Genomic DNA, 22,338 nt, shown 5'->3' with positions numbered 1-22,338 from the left:
ATACGCTAATTACGTTCAGGACTCAATCTGGTCAAAAATGTATTCATGTGACTATGCGGTGCGTACAGGCAAACGTATAACCAGATATGGTCGTGTGAAGGAGGCCTAAGGGTGTGTTCACACGTAGGTGATTTACTGCAGATTTTGTTACAGACTTTACACACAAGCCTTACGCCAAATAATGACAGAACTCGCCAACATTAAGTACAACATATAGACCATTGCGTGGGGGACCTAGCGGGATCATCCTCAAAAATCACTACTCACGCGGGCGCTGGCTTTCTACGTCTTCCAACAAAGGATTTACGTCAATAGAGCCATAGTGTTAATCGAAGATCAAGAGAATAGGAGCCACCGCTGTAACATAAGGATCAAGGACCTATCAGAATCTTGGACCACAAAGGCCCTCTGATCTTTCACAGTTGAACTGTTCTCGGAGCTGGTGGGAAGGAAAAGCACGTCGGCCATAGTGGTTGAGAGGATACATGGAGCTATTCATCCTAAGCCAAAATCAAAGGAACCCCTGTGGACTTCTGTTATATGTGGATACAAATGTGATACTAACAGCTGCTAGAGAGCACTTAAAATACAGCGGTGAGTATCCAATTTTTTTCAAGATTCTTCCTTTACCTTAGCTAAGAGAAGGCAATTGAGACCATTACTCAAAGCTCTCCGAGCAAATAACCTGCAGACAATCCTGGATTTTTCCTTTTGGAATCTCCATATTGAAAAATGGTAGCAAAATTTTGATCCCCACATCTACTGACATGGACCTACTTGGCATAGCTCCATTTCCGATCTCCTCTTAGATGCCTCTGTAGGACTTGGAGGATCTACCACCACTTCATAAATTAACATCGGGGAAGGAGGCATCACACCTCAATTCGCCAAGGAAAAAGAAAGACAACACCAAGGCTCTATTCCCTTCTTTGAAAACCAGTGTGGAAAAGTGGTAACACTTAAACTTAACATCCAAAAATGCTGTTCATACCTTTTAATATGGTTTTTGCCTTTGTCAGGTTTGTTGGCTTGTGGGCCGATGGAATTTCTCGGCCCTTCAATGTACTCTGTTTAGTTCTCAAAGTATGTTCACACCCTTTCCTCAGTTCATCACTTGCGATCTACACTTTCCCCTGAAGATTTTTTTCGGCACATTGAACATTTAAGACTCTTGCAAACGCGGGATGAGTTAATCACATCTGATCTGGTCTTGTCCCCTTGTTTGTACAAGCTAGCATTAGAATTTTTCTACCTCCTATTTGTCTCTTTTTTCAGTTTTTTTTTTCTCTTTTCCCCTTTTACCTCCTTTTTAGACTCTTTAAAGCCTAATATTTTAATTGGTGTGATGATACTGCCTGGCATTGTTGGTCCTCAAGCTAGGATGTTCATTAACGCTCGTGTATGTGGCCTTCTTGGGCATAGCGTTGCTTAGCCCTCTACACTGCAGTTCCGCAACCCTTTCACCACAAATACTGCTGATGAATGGTAGCATTTACTTCATCCTACCTGTCCTTCTGTGCTTTTTCTTTTCGTAATTTATTACTTCTTTCTTCAGTTGCTCCTCTACCCTCATGTCTTTTCCAGACTCAATATCACCTTTTTCTCCTGGTTCAGCAGGACATCATAGTATATGCACATCTTTTAACACCAAGGGGTTGAATTTCCCAAATAAGACGCACTATGTTCTGTAGCTCCATAAGAAATTAAAAATGTCTGTAGCTTTTCTTCAAGAAACGTACTTCAAAGTACGATCCCAAAATTACTTCACATAGTAACCATCTTTCAATTGCAGGCAGGGGATTGTCAGTAGCTTTCCACCACTCCTTTTCTTTCGAAAGCTTTAATCAGTATACAGATGCTGAAGGCTGTATGTTGTTTCTAAAGGGTAAAATTTATTCATTTACTTTTACTTTTGTCAATCTATATGTTCTAAATAAAAATCAAATCTCCTGTCTTGTTGGGACCTTGGAAAAATTAAAACTATATGCACACAGACAAATTATTCTAGGCACTGATTTAAACATAACCTTAACCCTTTCCAATCCATTTATTTTTTCTCATCCATTCTCCCCAGCTCCAAATAAATTGGAGCTGGGGAGAATGGATGAGAAAAAATACATTTTCGCTTTACCCTCCTAAACTGACAGAGTTCAGGAGGGTGCAGGTGCTCACTGCACCGTGGGGGGAACGCGGAAGTAACTTCTGCATTCTCCCTTCTGCCTCCCGGCTCGGCGATCATGTGACCGCTGGGGTCAGGTGGCACCCAGCGGTCACTTGATCGCCAGGCAGAATGTGGAAGTAATACTTCCGCATTTACCCTTCAGGCTCCCGGCTCAGCGTTCATGTGACCGCTGGGGGTCAGGTAACACCGGCGGTCACATGATTGGCGGCTGGAATCTCTCTGCATTACATAGCGCTAATTTAGCGCTATGTAATGTGTAAAGGAGAAGGCAGAAAGGGTTAAAAACCCTCTCTGCCCCCTCCTTGGGGGTCCTTGATGAGGATCAGTGCAGGAGTGCATCTGCACCCGATGTGTCTGATGATCGGGTGCAGATGCACTCCTGCACTGCAGTGTCGGGCCTATCCCGACATTAGAGCTGTGGAGGAAAATGATGATGTCGGGGCAGGCCTGACATTGGATTGGAAAGGGTTAAACCCTCTCCTTGACTCACCCTCAAATAAATCCCAAATTAAAAAGATGAATCTTGTTATTTGTATAGCAACAACATATTTCGCAGCACTTTCAGGTAATTTATTTATTACCCCCCACCAAGCTGGGTACTCATTTTAGCGACCTCGGAAGGATGGAAGGCTGAGTTGACCTTGAGCCGGCTACCTGAACAATGCGGGGATTGAACTTGCAACCTTCAGGCTGTGAGCGAGAGCTTAGGGCTGCATTTCTGCTGCCTTAGCACTCTGTACCATACAGGTGGTATGCACCAATCTCACAGTCTGCCTTATGAAAACTTCACATGACATTACAAGACCTTAATATCCATGATGCCTGGCAGTCCTTCAACCCTTCTTTAATAGATTACTCCTCAGATACATAAAACACATCAACAGCTTGATTACATATTCATCTCTTTAAATCTAGTCCCCACTATCAAATATTGAAAACATAACAATATCTGACCACGCTTCAGTTTTCCTTCCTCTTGCCTCCCTCCCTATCAGAGATTTGGGATGGAGACCGAATTAATCTATTCTAGACAACTAGGAAGTATACCAAAGAATCTCCCCACACAGAAATTTCTTTTAAGACAATACACAAAGCCCTGATCACCACCCCATTATATGGGACTCCATAAGGCCTATCCTAGAGGTATCTTCATCACCCTTGGGTCTAAAATAAAGAAGCAAAAGCAAGAATAAATAGACGCATTTCCAAACAAACAAAAGCTATTTTGGTCCAATCGGATTTTATATTCTTACGAAAAAAACATAAAAATATTTTAAACAGAAAAACAGAACTCTTATAACCCTTCTTAGTGTAGACGCCAAGAAAGAGTTTGATAGGGTCGAGCAATTTTTGTGTTATATTCTCAACCTCGTGCCAGACAGAATATCATTGACTTTCAATCGCCCACTTTCGAGATTAGTTTAGGTTCAAAAACCTACCGATGATATACATTGTACAAAAAAATCCTTTATAAACTTAAAATGATCCCCATAATTTCCCAATCTTTTTGTTTTATTCAATCTGCTCTATGTTTTCTAGATTTGTTTCGAGAGGCAGAAGACCATGTCTGGCATACCACCTGCTGATACAGAGGAAGGAACAAGGGGGACGGGACTCCCGAATACGCATAATTATTACAGAGCTATACAGCTCAACAGATGGCTAGAGCTGGTGAGTCCTTCTAAAAATTACACAATGCGTGCTTTAGCTCAGGCTTCATATGGCACAAATTTCCTGAGAGATTTATGGCCCCCTATTTCTAAAATCTACCTTTTCTCAGAGCTACCTTTGATACTCTGTGACGCTCATGAGATCTGGGACTCCCTCTGTTTAGACCTTGCTCCCTTTCTATCCTCTGTATCACCTCTAAGCCTTGCTCCCCTTTTTCTTTTTAAATCCATCGTTTCTCTCACCTGTCAATTATGGAACGAATTTGACCATTGAAACATACTAGATCTTTGGAATTTACGAACCCTGAAGGGATCTGCATTGTTCTCTGCATTATGGCCCCAAGTGGAATATCCCCCTCTCCAATCACCTCAGCCTTGTAATATTGTTAAATGTCTATCTCTGCTTTTACATACTAGATGGACCCAATGTTCGCAATGTGAACATAAAATGTTTGGAAAAATGGTTGTTGTGAACTTCTAAATCTGCTTGGTTGGTGATTATTTAGAGTGTCACTTTGTATTTGGAGCAACTATCTAATCTTAAAAAGCCTACAAGTTTCTCTCTATCTCTCTCTGTCTCTCTCTCTTTGCCTGTCTCTCTTTCACTCTCTCGTTCTGTCTGTTGCTCTGTCTGTCTCTCTCTCTTTCGTTCTGTCTGTCTGTATCTCTCCTGCTCTGTCTGTCTCTCTTGCTCTGTCTGCCTGTCTCTCTTTTTTATTCTGTCTGTCTCTCTCTCTGTCTGTCTTTCTTGCTCTGTTTGTCTGTCTGTCCTGCTCTATCTGTCTGTCTCTCTTGCTCTGTCTCACTGTGTCTCTGTAATTCTAGGTAAACCTTTTGGCCAGTACTCTCCTTCCAGGACAAATCTCACCTGGTCACCTTAATTTCCCTTAACTGGCTCAAGCCTATCCCTCCCTTTATCCATCTGTGCTGGAACAAGGTCAATGAAATATGTAGATTTAAGGAGCTTACCAGTTGAGCGAACAGGCCCACATCCTGCTTTTAGGAAAATCTGGGACTCCTGGCTCAACTGCATCCTTCAAGAAGTCTAATGTAAAACTTTCTGTTAATATGGTGTATTTTTGCTTTATCTAACTATTATCTGTAATTCTCTTCCCCCTTCCTTATCCTTCCCTCCCCTCCTAAAAACACATATCTGTAATTGTTTACTTGTGTTTGTTGAACAGTATTGTATTTGTATTCAAAAATGATTATTATAACAAGAGACTTTACAAAGAAAATTCTACAAATATGAATCATTTCAGAATTATTTCCACCCAGAACTAAAATAATGTCATTGCAAAAAAATAAAATAGTGTAGTTGCATAACTATGCACACCCTAAGGCCTCGGTCAGTTTTTTCCATGCACGAATAGGCGCACAAAAAGGTTGCGTCTATTAGAGCCAATGCTTTCCTATGAATGTGTTCACATGTAAGTTTTTTAGAGGTGCAAAATACTCGCACCTGCCAAAGATAGGACATGCGAGTGCAACTCGTCTCTAAAGGTCCGCGGTGCCACAAGGATAGGACCTGTCCTATCTTTGGAGCATGCTTTCCATAGACTCCTATGGGAGCTGGTTTACACGCACAACACACCTCCGATCATGTGAACAGGCTACTTCAAATAGCTGGAATTCACCTGGTCACGCAATTTTTTCCACACGCAAGGGGCGATCTTTTTGGGTGCCTAATTATGTGCGGAAAAAAAGCTTGTCTGACCGAGGCCTAAAACTAAGACTTTGTAATGGTACCCTTTGACTTTATGACTGTTTTCAGTCTTTTTGGGTAGGTGTCTATAGGCATGATACATCTTGTTTTGACAATATTTGCTTACTCTCCCTTGCAAAAGTGCTCCAAATCTGTCAGATTGCGAGGGCATCGGGTGTGTAGCGCCCTCTTCAGGTCAACACATAGATTTTCAATAGGATTCAGGTCTGCGCTCTGGCTTGACCATTCCAAAACTTTGATATTCTTTTAGTAAAGCCATTCTTTTGTTGATTGAGGCCTCTTTCACATGAATGCCATTTTAATGCTCTAATAGCCACACAAGAAAATCGTGGCTAGCAGAGGTTAAAATCGCATGAACGAAGAATAGCTGCAACCAAGTCGCGGCTACTCTTTATCATCCATTCAATTGTCTGGCTACAGTGAAATAATGCCGCAGCCCCAAAATCCCTCGCTCATCAGAATGGCTTTAAATGACTGTTAAATGCCTCAACTAGAGGCACCTGTCATTGTTTAGCAGCGCTGCTAAACTCCCTCCCCCTCCCTTTGTGGGCCGACTTCCATAGGAGAAATTCAAACCGATACTGCACTTGAAAACCTGTGACTTTTCCTATGAATATGATGCATTTTATGAAAATAATGTATTGCATCACTGCTCATGCAAATTTCATGCATGTTTGTCACATGTATGCATATTACATGTTGTATCAATAGTAAAAATAGAAATATTGTAATGCACTCTCATGAAAGTCACATTTTCATGTGATTATGATGCAATTTTTTTTCCACTCCATTAGGCCGAAAAAATGGTATACTGTGATTTTTCTACCTTGGATCATCAGTCTGAGGGAAAATTCGCTTATGCGAATTACCAAATTTAAATTAATATGTAATTTTCACATGTGAGTTCCGTCCATATCGCTATCGGACAGAATTTGTGCGGGAAACTCGGCCGTGTTAATATAGCTTAAGATTTCTTCTACAGAAGGAGTTTTTCCTCCATGCTCTGTCTATAATGGGAGATCAAAAACACCATTCGGCTAAACCATGCCCCTTCAACGATATGCCAGCCACAAAATGGAAGGGATTCGGATTATCACCCTATTCTCCAAAACATTTCCAAAGACAACTTGTTTTCGGGACATGCCGAAAGTCCTGGACACTGACAATCACTATAGGCAAGTTTATTTCCTGTTTACTTTTATCATTCACTTCTAGATTTAGTGTTTGGTTTATATACTCATAACCTCACTATTAATATATAAGATATATAACAAATAGATCCAAAGAATAGAATTATCCAAGATTTTATGCTCCAATACGGGTACAGTAGTACATTATGACAATGTGATGAGTAGAGACAAATAAACTCTTGATAGATCAATCCTTTATAAGCCATTAAGCAATAGAACATGTTATTAAAGTGTAATTTGGGTGTACCTATAAACTTTTAGCATTATTAAGTCCTACCAAGTCCATTCCTTCAGAATGTCCTGCCCTAAATTTGGGGTTGCTTTGTACCATCTGGAAATATGTTGTGGAGCTATATTAAAAAGAATAGGGCCTAGTACTGCCCCCTTAACACCTTTAGTGGCACGCCCGTAAAATCTCCAGGACTTGCTGCACTGACCATGCAGTTAAACCCTAGAAGATTTCTGTGGACAGCTCTAGTGCTGAAATGTGCAGAGCACTGAGCTGTCATCTGAAATCTTCAGGGGTTTTTACTGCATACTCAGCGCAGATTTCTCTGCCATGAAATGGTAATAATCAACCTGTCACTGAAGGGTTAATGGTGACCTAGAGTGTGTACCATTTATAACCACCCTCTGCTTTCTATCACTGAGCCAGTTACTTACCCAGAAATGCGCATTCTTGACCAGACCAAGCATTCTAATGTTTATATACTAACCTTCTCCTAATATATCTAACATAAGATTACTTTAATCTATATGTTTGTGCATCAAGGGTAAGTTTAGGGTTGATTTGGTCACAGATCTATGGTTACAGTCTGCTGTACTCTGAAAAGTCTTTGCCATAGTTGGGCTCAGTGCTTTTCCTATGTCACATCTGGATTATCCATAAAAAGCGGTGTCAGACTGGGTCGCCCATGGCCCACCAGTACAAATCATTCTAGTGGCCCATTATACAGCTACATGCAAATATTACCTGATCCCCATTCACAAATTCTTTGCCGCTGCATTCTCCATATACCTCAATAGAAGACTGGCTGTGTTTGCGTGTGGCCCTGTTTCCACTGAAGTATATAAAGAATGCAGTGGCAGGAATTAGTAGACTCCCATTACCCAATATATGCAGATCCACTGAGGGCCCACCAGGTCACTCACCTGTTCCCCTGTGGCCAGTATAAGCCTGATAAAGAGCCAATAAATACAATGTTCTGGATGATATTTGATCTTGTTCTAGCTGGCGAATGTAATTTCATCATAAGAATCACTGAATGATAATAACTTTACTTTTAAGTTCTACTGGAGTTTAAATGTCTACACAATTTGCATACAGTTTTATAAACCCTCATTAAAATAAAAGGGCTTGTAGATTGAAATGATGAGAAGTCTTTATTACATTTGCTGCCACAGTACACATGTCTACATTTTAAGTGAAAAAGGATTTTTGGCATATACGTGTTACCACACATGAATACAGTTCCATTATATTGTCACCAGTGATTTGGTGTGGCGGGTGTCTTCGATAAATCTGATTGCTACAATAGAAATACTGAATAATTCTACTTCAAGATTCTTTGGTTAGTGGAAGGCAAAACCTAATTTAACAATGTAAAGTGATAATATTGCAGCACATTAATTAGTATTGTGTGACACTATTAGAGCATAAACCATACAGAACTTGATTTTCTAAGCTGAGGCTATTTTTCCCCAAAGCTAGAGATTAAACGTCAGTGTGGAATAGCCTTCAGTGTATTTAATCTACATGTTTTAACAGATATGTTTGCAATTCACTTGACATAATTATTCTCAAATATGATTTCAGAGATACCGTAGCAAATGAATGCGTGTATAGCAGTACCGTAATAACAATGAAAATACACGGTATAATTATTTTGGCTATTCTAATTAAAGCATTGTTATGCTGTTCCTCTGATATTACTCCTGAAGATGTGTATATAAATTGACAGTGGATGATACCATTCCCTCTGTCATGGCGCGTCTGACACCATAAGCATTGATTGAACAGTGTCAGGCAGTGTAGAGTCCCTTGGGACCATAAAACTTTCGAATTTTTACCAGTGGACTATTTCTCTTCTCATCTTGTTGTAGTATTCTTTTAAGTGAAAATTAATCACATCCATGTCTGTGCCTTGTTATAAGTATGTGTGTATATATATATATATATATATATATATATATATATATATATATATACAATATATACTTGAGTATTAGGCGATCCGAGTATAGGCCGAGTCAATACGTTTTACCACACAAAAATGGTAAAACTTATTGACTCAAGAATAAGCCTGGCTATACTCCTAGTCCTGTGTCCCCGGCGCGGTGGTCTCCCTGGCAGTGTGGCAAGCTGCTGCAGACTTCTCCCCACTCTCATCTTCCTGCTCATTTTTTAATTCCCCGCCGTCAGCGCTGTGTAAGTAAGCGCTGTGATTGGATCGAGAGCCAGTCAATCACAGCCGGTGTCCATTCAGTGATGTCATTCACTCAATGGCTGTGAATGATCGAGCGCCGGCTGTGATTGGGTGGTGCTCGATCCAATCACAGCGCTTACCTATGCAGCGCTGACGGCGGAAGAATTCAAAGCTGAGCAGGGAGATGACAGCAGGGAGAATTCTCAAGCAGCTTGCCGCACTGCCGGGGAGACTATCGCGCCGGGGACACAGACTCTGGCTGGGAGGTGAGTTTTTTGCTTTTTTTACCTCACTCGAGAGTAAGCCGAGGAGGGCTTTTTCAGCATAAAAAAATGAGCTGAAAAACTAGGCTTATACTAAAATATATATATGCATATATATATATATATATATATATATATATATATATATGCATATATATTTTTTTTTTTTCCATGCCTCTTTGGATCTATTTCATTATGTCTAAGAAAGATTCCTGAGAGGTTTGAAAGCTCGCTATAACATCACGTATTTTGCTTAGCCATTAAAAGGTATCATGTCTACAAGATTACTTGGTTTCTCTTGCTGGGAACAATCACATTAGACTGTGTAGAGACATATCTCATTGACAAGCGGAATGTCAACATGCAATTGTCAATTTTCTTCATCCATTTCCAAGAGGAATAACAAAGAAATGGAACAAGACAGAGTTATAAGATAAGATGCACCAGTTATTTTTACGGACATAACTCACAAAAAAAGAAGCCAAAAATATACCATCTGGTAAACTGCAGAGAAGGCTCAATCACCATAGACCCTGGTAGAATGCAAATGGCGAGATTGTAATATGAGTAAGCTAAGTGTTCAATGCTGAACAATAAAACCACCCAGCTCAACCCATCCCAGATTTGGGGAAGCGTGACTGCAGACAACATAGTCCGCACATGTGAACTGATACCAAGGATGCCAGCCATAGATAAGTGCAACACACCATACGGGATTACAACTCCTACTGGCAAAGCAGTGGATTGCTCTTTATAGCCAGTGCAGCACACTGGCATGACATCCTGGACTCGCTCAGCATTTATAGCAAACTGCATAAAAAATAAAACACACGCTGATAAATGCAGGTGTTAGTCTGCATTTTGGCCAAGACACATAAGCTGACATCCTTGGTATCAGTTCACATGTGCAGACTGTGTTTGTTAGTAGTCACCCCTCCCCCAATAGACCACACTGATGAGTCTCTGTGGATTTCTGGGTAAAGCTGTGTGATTTCAACTCTCTTGTTAGGATAGGGGATAATTTGCTTGTCAGTGAGGATCTCACCACGGGGACTGTCACCAATCCTAAAAATGAGGGTCCCATGTGCCCCTTCCTCCTCACTGTGGGCTTACTGCATCCCCTGCAGTGAGCAAGAGATTGAATGGAGTAACCGTTATGTAAACATGCTGCTGTTCCATAGCGGATAACTTGTAATTCTGGTACAACCCCTTTAAGCTTGTAAGGATTTATATGGTGCAAAATCAAATCAAAGAAATGATTGCCTACTAATAATAACATTTTCATTGTTACTTTGTTACAAAACATAATATATAGTATACTTCTTTGGCATGTAAAATAAATGAGGAAAAAATATGCATGAAACAAAAAGAATCAAGCCCTTTAAAAGGGTTGTGCCAAGATCCCAACCCCTCACTGAATGTGGGCCAAGGTAAACAGCTGATCACCTCAGGTTCCATTCTTGGCACTTCTGGGAATCAGTTTACTTGACCAGAGAAGACACAGCCATCCAAGCATTTCACCTGCAGCGACCACTACAGAGGAAATGTAGTTTTATATGATGCCCATTCACATGAATGCAAGTCGAGTAATAATAGGAAGGCATGAGATCCGCTAGAATGGGAGCAGTTTTTATGAGCGACTGTGTATTCTGCATCATGCGGGGGTTCAAAGCTGGGGATCCTTCTCTGGGCTGTTTTCTTGGCACAACCCCTTTAAGTTCAGAGGTTACCAAATAAGCCATTCTGTTAAAGGAACGCCAAAGATCAAACAAAACAATAACAACATCTATTCCCCTGTACAATTCTATATATATTTGAATATACAGAATATACGAGAAGGAAGTCTTTCTCATTAGCATTCCAATTTCTAGCTGAAGATTCAGGAAATCTGGCCGCTGTCTGGTTTTCTACAAAACTGTTTATTTTGACACCTTGAAAAAGAACTACAGAACAAAAATAGGTAAACTAGTGAAAAAAAAAGCAATAAAAAGAATGCAAATTGTTATTTTTACTTTCTAGTCAAGAACTTTAAAGTGATGTTTTAATGTTCTAAATGGGCAGTGTCAGTGCAATGGAGCACTACAGGTATATTCTTGTGTCACAGGTCTCACACACTGCATTTGTGTAAATCGCAAATGATTCAGTTTATTTGCTAATCAGCCAAAGAATTTATAGTCCTTTAAGACAAATTCATCGAGAGCAAGACTAAAGGTCACCTGATTTAGCATATGTATAACTTTTTACTCCTATTTATTAAGTCCCTTTTACACGGGACGATTATCGTTGTAGTTGTTCAAAACCCCACGCTCCCATGGAGTTTTGAACTATATATGGAGTTTTGAACTATAGTCATCCCGTGTGCATGCATAGAATGAACGACTGGATGAGAGTCGTCTAGTTGTTTAGTTTTAAGCATGCTTAAAAACCGAACAGTACCTCATTCAGTGTAAACAGCAGCCGTTCAGTACTGAACGACTGCTGCTTACAGGGAATGGAGAGGGGTGAGGGAGAGCGGGGAGAGAATTCTCCCTCCAGCTGCCTTGCCTCCCTACTGGTAGTGATCCAGCGATACTCGCTCCTGTGTAAAAGGGCCTTTACTGATTAGTAAACTTAGCACGTGCAGTGATGTTGGCCTCTGAGCAAACCTCTTCTCTCTTGTCATGTGCTGTCTGAGATCGTTAATTGGTAATTTATAAGTATTCCTAAGCCTGGTTAAGGTTTATATATGTATAGAAGATCACATAAAGTAAGGCCTCCCTCACACACGGCGTTTTATACAGCGTTTAGCGCTGCCTTTTCAGCCCAGCGCTAAACGCTGTACAACACTCCCATTCATTTCAATGGGGCTGCTCACACAGGGCTGAAAACACAGCGCCTCCCAACGCTGCGCTTTGACAGCGATGCATGTTCTATTTTGGGCCGTTTTCAGCCCTGCGTCGCCCATTGAAATGAATGGGCAGCGGTTTTAGCACTGCTGAAAACGCGGCACCACTTGGTGCCGCGTTCTTGGCAGCGTTAACTGCTCGCCGATTTTCAGGGTGAGGGCTTGCAATAGAAGCCCTACCCCGAAAATCAGTCCCAGCTAGGCTAGAGGAAAAAAAGAAAGTAATACTCACCTAGCCGCTGCAGTCCGGGTCGCGGCCGCTGCTCTCTGCCGCTGATCCGGGCTTCCTCTGCACTCAGAAGTCTATTGACGGAGGCCAGGTTTGAGAACCCCGGCTCTGGCAATAGAGTGCTGTGATTGGTTGTCGGCGCCCAATCACAGCCCTTCATTTACTGTCTCAGCCAATCAGCGCCGGCAAGCTCTGATTGGCTGAGACAGTCAATGAAGGGCTGTGATTGGGCATCGAGCAAGCGCCGACAACCAATCACAGCACTCTATTGCCGGCAATAGACTTCTGAGTGCAGAGGGAGCCCGAATCAGCGGCAGAGAGCGGCGGCCGCGACCCGGACTGCAGCGGCTAGGTGAGTATTTATTTTTTTTTTCTTTCCAGCATTCTTGGCTGCATTTTCAGCCGAGCTGAAAACGCAGCCAAAACGCTGGCATAAAGTATGCCAGCGCTGCTGAAACGGGGCGGAATCTGCAGTAAACGCAGCGTTGCAAAACGCTGCGTTTCTGCAAACGCCCTGTGTGAGGGAGGCCTAAAACAGATAATAAACATTTCTATTTACTAATACATTTCTAGAATAAAGTCCATATTTAGTCAGCTGTCTGGCTATACATTTATGTGAGCAACGGTTAATTGTAGCTTTATCTTCATCTTCTGAACAAAAATATCTAAATAGTGTGGAAGGGAAACAAAATGGTGTTCAGCAGATATTATGGTTTCTCCCACAGGCAACACCATTCATAACTAAATCCTAGAGTGTTGCTTTTCAAACCAATTATAATAATAGTAATAATAAAAATAATAATCACATTTATTTCTATATAGCACATGCATAATACATAGCCCTTTACATCATTTAGTATTAGGTTCATTGGGGCTCACAATCTATATTCACCTATCTGCATGTTTTTGGAGTATGGGAGAAAACGAGAAATACCCGGAGGAAACCTATGCAATAGAGATGAGCGAACGTACTCGTCCGAGCTTGATATTCGTGCGAATATTACGGTGTTCGGGATGCTCGTTACTCGTAACGAGTACCACGCGGTGTTCCGGTTACTTTCAGTTTCCTCTCTGAGACGTTAGCGCGCTTTTCTGGCCAATTGAAAGACAGGGAAGGCATTACAACTTCCCCCTGTGACGTTCAAGCCCTATACCACCCCCCTGCTGTGAGTGGCTGGGGCGATCAGATGTCACCCGAGTATAAAAGTCGGCCCCTCCCGCGGCTCGCCTCAGATGCCTTGTGAGTTAGCTGAGGGAAAGTACTATCGTGCTGGTGCTGCTGTAGGGAGAGCGTTAGGAGTCAGTGTAGGCTTCAAGAACCCCAAAGGTCCTTCTTAGGGCCACATCTACCTGTGTGCAGGCTGCTGCTAGCAGTGTTTTTTTTTTTTTTTCTCAAAATCGGCAGTGCAGAGCATTGCACCCGGTATTAGGGACAGAAGTGGTGCATAGGCAGGGAGAGTGTTAGGAGTGAGTGTAGCCTTCAAGAACCTCAACGGTCCTTTCTAGGGCCACATTTAACTGTGTGGAGTACTGTGCTGGCTGCTGTTAGCAGTGTTGCATATTTTTTTTTCTTCTAAAAATCGTCTGTGCAGAGCATTGCACCCTCCATTGATACTACAGGGACAGAATTGTGTAGGCAGGGCCACAACACAGTTATTGTTCATTGAATATACGCAGTGGGTCCTTCCCTTTGCAAAAAAGCGAAAAGAAATTATATTTGGCCTGCCTGTGTCAGTCCTAAGGTCTCCGTGTACGTGTGTGCTGCGTGGACAATGTACAAAAATCAGACGCAACCAGCTACGGTTTACTGCAGGCTTACGCCATTGTCTTTCCTGACTGGCAAATACCTGCTCTGCTAGAGTTAATAACTCTGCTACACTAAAGTTGTGTGTGACTTTTTCAGGGCCACACTACAGTTCTAAAAGTTATTGTTCATTGAATATACGCAGTGGGTCCTTCCCTTTGCAAAAAAGCGAAAAGAAATTATATTTGGCCGGCCTGTGTCAGTCCTAAGGTCTCCGTGTACGTGTGTGCTGCGTGGAGAACGTACAAAAATCAAACGCAACCAGCTACGGTTTACTGCAGGCTTGCGCCATTGTCTTTCCTGACTGGCAAATACCTGCTCTGCTAGAGTTAATAACTCTGCTACACTATAGTTGTGTGACACTTTTTGAGGGCCACACCACAGATATTAAACTTCTTGTTCATTGAATATCCGCAGTGGGGCCCTCCCTTTGCAAAAAAGCGAATTCAATTAATTATATTTGGCCTGCCTGTGTCAGTCCTAAGGGCTCCGTGTACGTGTGTGCTGCGTGGAGAACGTACAAAAATCAAACGCAACCAGCTACGGTTTACTGCAGGCTTGCGCCATTGTCTTTCCTGACTGGCAGATACCTGCTCTGCTAGAGTTAATAACTCTGCTACACTATAGTTGTGTGACACTTTTTCAGGGCCACACCACAGATATTAAACTTCTTGTTCATTGAATATACGCAGTGGGGCCCTCCCTTTGCAAAAAAGCGAATTCAATTAATTATATTTGGCCTGCCTGTGTCAGTCCTAAGGGCTCCGTGTACGTGTGTGCTGCGTGGAGAACGTACAAAAATCAAACGCAACCAGCTACGGTTTACTGCAGGCTTGCGCCATTGTCTTTCCTGACTGGCAAATACCTGCTCTGCTAGAGTTAATAACTCTGCTACACTATAGTTGTGTAACACTTTTTGAGGGCCACACCACAGATATTAAACTTCTTGTTCATTGAATATACGCAGTGGGGCCCTCCCTTTGCAAAAAAGCGAATTCAATTAATTATATTTGGCCTGCCTGTGTCAGTCCTAAGGGCTCCGTGTACGTGTGTGCTGCATGGAGAACGTACAAAAATCAAACGCAACCAGCTACGGTTTACTGCAGGCTTGCGCCATTGTCTTTCCTGACTGGCAAATACCTGCTCTGCCAGAGTTAATAACTCTGCTACACTAAAGTTGTGTGACACTTTTTCAGGGCCACACCACAGTTATTAAACGTATTGTTCATTGAATATCCGCAGTGGGGCCCTCCCTTTGCAAAAAAGCGAATTCAATTAATTATATTTGGCCTGCCTGTGTCCGTCCTAAGGGCTCTGGGTACGTGTGTGCTGCGTGGAGAACGTAAAAAAATCAGACGCAACCAGCTACGGTTGAGTGCAGCCTTGCGCCAATTTCTTTCCTGCCTGGGAAATCAAATCACTGGTAATACAGCATGCTGAGGGGTAGGGGTAGGCCTAGAGGATGTGGACGCGGCCGAGGACGCGGAGGGCCAAGTGAGGGTGTGGGCACAGGCCGAGCCAGTGCGGTGGCCAGGGGTAGAGGCAGGGCCAGACCGAATAATCCACCAACTGTTTCCCAAAGCGCCCCCTCGCGCCATGCCACCCTGCACAGGTCAAGGTGCTCTACGGTGTGGCAGTTTTTCACAGAGACGCCTGACGACCGACGAACAGTGGTGTGCAACCTTTGTCGCGCCAAGATCAGCTGGGGAGGCACCACCAACAGCATGCGCAGGCATATGATGGCCAAGCACCCCACAAGGTAGGACGATGCCCGTTCACCGCCTCCGGTTTGCACCACTGCCTCTCCCCCTGTGCCCTAACCTGCCACTGAGATCCAACCCCCCTCTGAGGACACAGGCACTACCGTCTCCTGGCCTGCACCCACACCATCACCTCCGCTGTCCTCGGCCCCATCCAGCAATGGCTCTCAGCGCAGCGTCCAGACATCGCTAGTGCCACAGTTTGAGCGCAAGCGCAAGTACGACGCCACGCACCCGCACGCTCAAGCGTTAAACGTGCACATTGCAAAATTGATCAGCCTAGAGATGCTGCCGTATAGGCTTGTGGAAACGGAGGCTTTCAAAAGCATGATGGCGGCGGCTGCCCCGCGCTACTCGGTTCCCAGTCGCCACTACTTTTCCCGATGTGCCGTCCCAGGCCTGCACGACCACGTCTCCCGCAACATTGTACGCGCCCTCACCAACGCGGTTACTGCCAAGGTCCACTTAACAACAGACACGTGGACAAGCACAGGCGGGCAGTGCCACTATATCTCCCTGACGGCACATTGGGTGAATTTAGTGGAGGCTGGGACAGAGTCAGAGCCTGGGACCGCTCACGTCCTACCCACCCCCAGAATTGCGGGCCACAGCTCGGTGGTGGTATCTGCGGCGGTGTATGCTTCCTCCACTAAAGCACCTTCCTCCTCCTCCTCCTCCAACGCAACCTCTGTCTCGCAATCAAGATGTGTCAGCAGCACATCGCCAGCAGTCGGTGTCACGCGGCGTGGCAGCACAGCGGTGGGCAAGCGTCAGCAGGCCGTGCTGAAACTACTCAGCTTAGGAGAGAAGAGGCACACGGCCCACGAACTGCTGCAGGGTCTGACAGAGCAGACCGACCGCTGGCTTGCGCCGCTGAGCCTCCAACCGGGCATGGTCGTGTGTGACAACGGCCGTAAGCTGGTGGCGGCTCTGCAGCTCGGCAGCCTCACGCACGTGCCATGCCTGGCCCATGTCTTTAATTTGGTGGTTCAGCGCTTTCTGAAAAGCTACCCCCACTTGTCATACCTGCTCGGAAAGGTGCGCCAGCTCTGCGCACATTTCCGCAAATCCCACACGCACGCTGCCACCCTGCGGACACTGCAACATAGGTTTAATCTGCCAGTGCACCGACTGCTGTGCGACGTGCCCACACAGTGGAACTCTACGCTCCACATGTTGGCCAGACTCTATGAGCAGCGTAGAGCTATAGTGGAATACCAACTCCAACTTGCGCGGCGCAGTGGGAGTCAGCCTCCTCAATTATTTACAGAAGAGTGGGCCTGGTTGGCAGCCATCTGCCAGGTCCTTGGAACATTTGAGGAGTCTACCCAAGTGGTGAGCGGCGATGCTGCAATCATTAGCGTCACCATTCCTCTGCTATGCATCTTGAGAAGTTCCCTGCAAAGCATAAAGGCAGACGCTTTGCGCTCGGAAACAGAGCCGGGGGAAGACAGTATGTCGCTGGATAGTCAGAGCACCCGCCTGTCTATATCTCAGCGCGTTGAGGAGGAGGAGGAGCATGAGAAGGATGAGGAGGAGGGGGAAGAGACAGCTTGGCCCACTGCTGAGGGTACAGATGCTGCTGGGCTGTCATCCTTTCAGCATGTATGGCCTGAGGAGGAGGAAGAGGAGGAGGAGGAGGATCCTGAAAGTGATCTTCCTAGTGAAGACAGCCATGTGTTGCGTACAGGTACCCTGGCACACATGGCTGACTTCATGTTAGGATGCCTTTCGCGTGACCCTCGCGTTGCACGCATTCTGGCCACTACGGATTACTGGGTGTACACACTGCTCGATCCACGGTATAAGGAGAGCCTTTGCACTCCCATTCCCGAAGAGGAAAGGGGTTCGAGAATGATGCTATACCACAGGGCGCTGGTGGACAAACTGATGGTAAACTTCCCATCCGACAGCGCTAGTGGCAGAAGGCGCAGTTCCGAGGGCCAGGTAGCAGGGGAGGCGCAGAAATCAGGCAGCATGTACAGCGCAGGCAGGGGAACATTATCCAAGGCCTTTGCCAGCATTATGGCTCCCCAGCAAGACTGTGTCACCGCTCCCCAGTCAAGGCTGAGTCGGCGGGAGCACTGTAAAAGGATGGTGAGGGAGTACGTAGCCGATCGCACGACCGTCCTCCGTGACGCCTCTGCCCCCTACAACTACTGGGTGTCGAAGCTGGACACGTGGCCTGAACTCGCGCTGTATGCCCTGGAGGTGCTTGCTTGTCCTGCGGCTAGCGTCTTGTCAGAGAGTGTGTTTAGTGTGGCTGGGGGAATCATCACGGATAAGCGTACCCACCTGTCAACCGACAGTGCCGACAGGCTTACACTCATCAAGATGAACAAAGCCTGGATTTCCCCAGACTTCTCTTCTCCACCAGCGGACAGCAGCGATACGTAAGCAATACGTAGGCTGCACCCGCGGATGGAAGCTACGTTCTCTCTCACCATCCAAAACGGGGACATTTCTGCTTCATCAATCTGTGTCTAATATTCCTCCTCCTCCTCCTGCTCCTCCTCCTGAAACCTCACGTAATCACGCTGAACGGGCAATTTTTCTTAGGGCCACAAGGCTCACTCATATAATTTTTCTAAACAATTTTTATATGTTTCAATGCTCTTAAAAGCGTTGAAACTTTAACTTGAACCAATTTTTCGTTAAACCGGGCTGCCTCCAGGCCTAGTTACCACTTAAGCCACATTAACCAAAGCGATTAATGGGTTTCACCTGCCCTCTTGGTTGGCCATGGCCAATTTTTTGGATGTACATTAGTACTGTTGATACAGCAATTTTTGTGGGCCCTCGCCTACAGTGTAATCAAATGAATTTTTAGCCCACCTGCATTACAGCTGATGTTACATCCGCTGTGTTGGGCAATGCAATGGGATATTTTTGTGTATCGCCGGTGGGTTCCAGGGAGCCACCCATGTTGTAGGTGCACACGGAGTTTAACCTACATGTGTCCACTTGTAAAGAACCCCAGTCTGACTGGGGCATGCAGTGTGGGCCGAAGCCCACCTGCATTAAACACGACATTACTACCTCAGCTGTGTTGGGCAATGCAATGGGATATTTCTATGTACCGCCGGTGGCTTCCTGGCACCCACCCATGCTGTGGGTCCACAGGGAATTATGAATGCATCTGTTTCCACTTGTAAAGAACCCCAGTCAGACTGGGGCATGCAGTGTGGGCCGAAGCCCACCTGCATTAAGCACGACATTACTACCTCAGCTGTGATGGGCACTGCAATGGGATATTTTTATGTACCGCCGGTGGGTTCCAGGGAGCCACCCATGCTGTCGGTCCACAGGGACTTCACAATAGGGAGTTGTACCTGCCTGTGTCTATGAATTAAAAACCGCGTTCTGACTGGGGCATGCAGACACCTTGACAGAATGAATAGTGTGTGGCACATAGGTTCCCCATTGCTATGCCCACGTGTGCAGCTCCTGATGGCGGTGGCACAGGATTCTATTTCTCATTGCTTCTGTACAGCATTGTGGGCTATCGCCCCGCCCCTTTTAAAGAGGGTCGCTGCCTAGCCGTGCCAACCCTCTGCAGTGTGTGCCTGCGGTTCCTCCTCATGGCAGACGCACTTCTAAATAGACATGAGTGTGGCGTGGCATGAGGGCAGCTGAAGGCTGCGCAGGGACACTTTGGTGTGCGCTGTGGGGGGTAAGGGGGGCGGTTGGGCAGCATGTAAGCCAGGAGAAGTGGCAGTGGAGTGTCATGCAGGCAGTGATTGTGCTTTGTTGGAGGTAGTGTGGTGCTTAGCTAAGGTATGCATTGCTAATGAGGGCTTTTCAGAAGTAAAAGTTTTTGGGAGGGGGGGGGGCCCACTCTTGCCGCTATTGTGGCTTAATAGTGGGACCTGTGAACTTGAGATGCAGCCCAACATGTAGCCCCTCGCCTGCCCTGTCCATTGCTGTGTCGTTCCCATCACTTTCTTGAATTGCCCAGATTTTCACACAAGGAAACCTTAGCGAGCATCGGCGAAATACAAAAATGCTCGGGTCGCCCATTGACTTCAATGGGGTTCGTTATTCGAAACGAACCCTCGAGCATCGCGAAAAGTTCGTTCCGAGTAACGAGCACCCGAGCATTTTGGTGCTCGCTCATCTCTACTATGCAATCATGGGGCAAACATAGAAACTCCATGCAGATGTTGTTCTTGATAAGTCTCTTGCTTTCATGTGATATCTTGCAGTAAAACATAAACCTTCTTTCTTTGTCCCTGTGCTGCTTGCTATCTTACTGACTGTTTGCTATGTTGATTGTTTTGTTCTATTTGAGCAAAGAATGCAAACCATTAAAAATGCCTAAATATTTATGAATCAGACATTAAGTAAGATGGCTTATGAGATCTAGGTCAAGGTTAGCTTTGAATTGTTGTTTATTCGTTCAGTTGCTTCGGACTCTTCATGACCTCGTGGACCAGCCCACGCCAGAGCTTCCTGTCAGCTTTCTCCACCACGAGCTTCACCAAGGTCCAGTCCATCACCTGAAGGATATCAACCATCCATCTTGCCCTTGGTCAGCCTCTCTTCTTTTTGCCTTCCACTTTCCCCAACATCAGCATCTTCTCCAAGGTATCCTGTCTTCTCAGTAATGGATGAACAAATGTAGTAAAATAGTTAAAATCACCTCAAGTACATAGTTTCTTATGTAAAATATGGCATTCGTTTTTCTTCAATAATTGCAGTTTGATGGAAGATTAGTGTTGAGTTAACCGAACCAGTAGAACTTTGTTTGGGGTCAAACTTTGGTAAAAGTTCAGATCAGCACCGACCTGAATCGAGCTTTTAGCAAAGTTCTTCCTGAAACGGGGCTCTACTGGTTCGGTTCACTCAACACTAGTCCTGAACACACTAGACCTTCCCTGTAAAACACACTCAGAATGTTTTGCAGGGCTTTTATGGCTCTTAGATAATGTTATGCATCAGTTTTAGGGGTTTTGGTGAATTTCCAATTTGGTTGGAACTAATTCGGACTGAACTGAACGTTTTGCAAAAATTCTGTGAACCGGTCAAACTGAACTTTTCAAAGGTTCTCTTATCACTAGTGAAGATTATAAAACATCTTGTCACTCAGTTCAGACAAAGTCATTGACATTGAATAATTCAAGAAGAAGAATCAATTTTTTTAGTCTTCTATAGTCATCGAAAACCATTAATCCATAGTACATCTGCTATGTGCAAACAGGCAATGTAAGACGATGAAGCTACATTTTCTGTAACACTGGTAGAATCTTCATTCACAGCTTTTCAAGCTCATGAAGTGCACCTTTCCTCCACATAGCCAAATAAATTAAAGAAAGCCATATACATGTCGTACAATGGTTAAAACACAGGGATCCTTAATTGAAATCTCAAACTAGATACTACAAATTCTCTTTTTTCTGATACATGATGCACGTTCCACTAAGAAATATGGTCATATTCTGATTATTATATAGTGATTTTATCTATTCACTGTCAGGCGAAGGCTGTGATTAAGCTATGCAGTGATCCAGGAAACCAATTTAGCAGTTTTCTATCCATAATTGCACACACATATGCAATTACTTTTTATGGGTTGCAAAGGAAAGCGTAATGCAGCAGATAGTGCTCACAACTAGAACTTTTGATCACCAATTAAATGGAACAATTGTAGCTGATTCCATGTAGCACACTGAAGAACAATGTGTGTGGAACACAACAGGTAGGTCCCCGATTCCTCTGTGCTACAGTTATTATGGTTTGGAGGTACTGGAACATTCCAATAGTAGTGACATATCACAGATTCTTAAATAAATCAGCAGCTAATCCTTAGCCTACTACAGCACTGAGCATGTACAGCACATTTTGTATTTTGATGGAGCAGCCCCCCTCTACAGCAGATTACAGATCTGGTATATAAAATGAGTCATTCTCTATCAGCCTCTATTACTGAAAAGGCAAGCTATACATTCACTGAAGATACTCATATCTGCAACATAGCGAGCATTCCATAAAGGTCAGATACACTGCAGACAACAGCCTTGACAAGAATTAGACATGTACGGAAACAGTAAATGCAGCTAAAACATTAAACGATGTAGTGAATACCAACAATGGTCAAAAATGTATTCCGCAGCACAAGAGCAAGGACATAAAATAGTAAATGGACGTCTGGAATCTTCAGGTAAATAGTATATGGGGGCAAGCATGCCTGGAATGAATATGTTT

The sequence above is a fragment of the Eleutherodactylus coqui genome, chromosome 2 (genome assembly GCF_035609145.1).
Source record: "Eleutherodactylus coqui strain aEleCoq1 chromosome 2, aEleCoq1.hap1, whole genome shotgun sequence".
Classification (NCBI taxonomy): Eukaryota; Metazoa; Chordata; class Amphibia; order Anura; family Eleutherodactylidae; genus Eleutherodactylus; species Eleutherodactylus coqui.
Note: the sequence above shows the minus strand (reverse complement) of the source record.